We start from the raw sequence: 2927 nt of genomic DNA, 5'->3' as shown, positions 1-2927 counted from the left end.
CTTTGACATTTAATGTTGCGGACCCTATTCCTGCACTGTGCGTGTTCCAGCTCTGTTTGGAGCAGCGATCCCTTCAATCCGTCGCTTACAGGGACAGTTGGATTCACCGTTTCTTTGTTTGGTGAAATTTCAAAGATTGAAAGCGGCGCACATCAACCTCGTCACCTACTCACTAACCGCTACACACTGCTCCCGTGAGATGGAAGCCCAGTTATTGTTTCAAGCTTGAACGCAGGTACAAGCAAAACTCATTCACAGAAAGTCCAAGTCCCTGAGGCACCTGATTATTTGCACCGAACTCCTTCGCAAAGAGTTGCAGTTCGTGTGGGGTGATTTGGGCACATCTTTCCCCACAACACAACACTTCAACACTTCAAACATAACTCAACGGCTATAAAGCGCTTTGGGGCGTCATGAGTTCCTGAAAAGTGTTGAAGAAATGCAAGACCTTCTTTGCAAAAGTTCGATGCAATTTCAAAATTCTTGGGTAAATTGGGGGCTCGTCCAGGATTTGAACCCGGGACCTCTCGCAAATTTCAAATATCAAACCCCCAAAAAAAATCATACCCCGCGACCAACGAACCAACTATGCAGCAAATGTGAAGATAAGGTGTAACCATTATTGGAGCATTTTTAGTGTGTTGCTCTTCTTGATTGGAGGAGCACATGAGACGGAATCAGTGACTTTGCTTTTTCGAGCTGTCTTCTGAAGCACCGCACGGTCCAACTCCGACAGTCAATGAGCTGTTGGGACGTTAGTGTATCCAGGCTGTGGGTGGTCACCCCGAGCGCAGCAGAGGGGTTTCTGCATTCGTTCTGGGTGGGGACAGTATTTTTCCCCTTCTCTCTTCCTCTTGTCTATAACCCTGTGCTTTGGTTTCTCTATTTATTCACCTGACTCAGTTTCTAGTGTTTAAAAGTGAACAAAAGATGAGATGGGTGTCACTGTGGAACAATTTCTCTCACTCAAAGTTAGACACACTACCGTTGCACCACGAGGTCTAGGTAGGTAGCCGTTGATATTCAAGGTCATATATAAATATATATATATGTATATCGACATGTATCATAACTGTTCCCTGGTGGTCGAGGCGTTAAGATCTGGCGCACTAACCTGGTTTCAATCCTCGATCAATTAATCGCATAAAAATAATTGAGGTCTGTGAGACGATTAATAATTCCTGTAATCACCATAAATATCAATACTGTCATGTATCTCACACTACTGTACATAACTGTACCTTACCATGCCATACATGACTGTAACCAGAGATGACCTGTAACCACAAACTTACCTTACCACCAGGGGTGCATTTGCAGGAGACACTGGATACCTTTCCCAGACAGGTATATAAGGACAGGTCTCAGGCAAGTGTGGCATTCGAGAGCTGTGTAATAAAGGTGCAGATCCAGAGTGAACTTGACTTCAGTATGTGCCTCGTGTGAGTCTGTATTACAGGGTCAGGACTTTTCAGTGGCGACGAGTTACGGGATTACAGAATCCACAGAATGGCGACCAACGGCTCAGATGAAAAATACAATGCTGGAGATAATTGGGAGGACGTTATAGAAAGGCTCCAGCAAAGCTTTGTAACCAAAGACTGGTTAGGCGACAATAAGGCAGACAAGAGAAGAGCCCATCTCTTGACCAGCTGCGGCTCGAAAACATACGCTTTAATGAAGGACCTGCTGGCACGAGAAACCAGCAAGCAAGACGTTTGAAGAATTGATCACACTGGTAAGAGACCACCTGAAGCCAGCAAGCAGCCTACACATGCAAGCCACCTCGGACCCGTGCCAAAGCTCCCCGTACATCGAGCACAGGATCAGGAAAACCCCGGGGGAGAGGATACCCCGGTCACTGGGCCTTCCAGCTGCACAGAACAAGTGCCCGTTTTGAAAATTTCCAGTGTAATAACTTGCAACTGGAGCATCCAACAGTCAGGATGGCCGAGCGGTCTAAGGCGTTGGTTCAGGTCAATGTCTCCTCTGGAGGCGTGGGTTCAAATCCCAATTCTGACATTCAGTGTTTTTAATTACAAACTCATTTGTTTGGACACCACTCTGAAGTGCTTTGGGACATCCATCGAACTTAATAAAATGACGGCATTTCAATTACAAACAGTGATATCAAAGTTACTTCTCAAACCGGGAATCGATCCTGGGTGGCTGCAGCGAAAGGAATGGCTTTGTGAAGCATTGAAATGTGCCCTCGAAATATCTCGCACTGCTCATTTAAAAACACGGTTAAAATTTGTTTCAGTGCATAAGAAGGCAGGCTCGAAGGGCCAAATGGCCGACTCCTGCTCCTGGTTTTTGTGTTCTTATACAGAGCACAGAATAAATGATTAAATGATCAACTCTCCCTCAGTTCGCATTTCTTTCATTGTGCAAAAGAAGATTATGGGTTTATTAATGATGTTTTCCTGTGAAAGCACCAAAAAGTTTAAGGAAAATAATTCGTCCAACGTGGGGTTTGAACTCACAACCCTGAGATTAACAGTCTCATACTCTACCGACTGAGCTAGTCAGGACTGTTTAAGTTGCATCTTCCTGTCACTGATCGCTGCCAGGGATCTGTTGGCTCCGCACCATGGGTTTATCTCGAAATTCAAACCTCGAAACTGGTTCTCCTGATTTCCAAGCCACTTGTATTGCAGAACCTTCATTTCGACGAACATCTCCACCGCACTGTGTAGGCCTCGTGGCGCAACGGTAGTGTGTCTGACGGTAAATCCGAAGATTTTGTGTTCCAATCTGGTCGGGGTCACTGTTCATTCAGATATTTGTTTTCCAGAATTAATATTTCCTTTGCTGTTTGGCAATAACCAGACCCTTGCTCCAAGGTCTCTCTCACTATTTCCCGGTGTCAGGCAGAGATACGCCTGCTGCCCTCATTTATTTCATGTGACAGGACACAAAAGTTC

At 45.4% G+C, this 2927-nt stretch overlaps 1 non-coding gene across 1 annotated transcript; it reads right to left on the bottom strand.

Moving 5' to 3' along the window:
* Nucleotides 1-2461: 2461 nt before the first annotated feature.
* Nucleotides 2462-2535, bottom strand: trnan-guu (transfer RNA asparagine (anticodon GUU)). Its single transcript has one exon. It is a non-coding gene; the product is annotated as a tRNA-Asn (tRNA).
* Nucleotides 2536-2927: the final 392 nt, after the last annotated feature.

The sequence above is a fragment of the Pristiophorus japonicus genome, unplaced genomic scaffold, assembly GCF_044704955.1.
Source record: "Pristiophorus japonicus isolate sPriJap1 unplaced genomic scaffold, sPriJap1.hap1 HAP1_SCAFFOLD_29, whole genome shotgun sequence".
NCBI classification, from domain to species: Eukaryota; Metazoa; Chordata; class Chondrichthyes; family Pristiophoridae; genus Pristiophorus; species Pristiophorus japonicus.
This window is presented reverse-complemented; position numbering and strand designations above follow the sequence as displayed.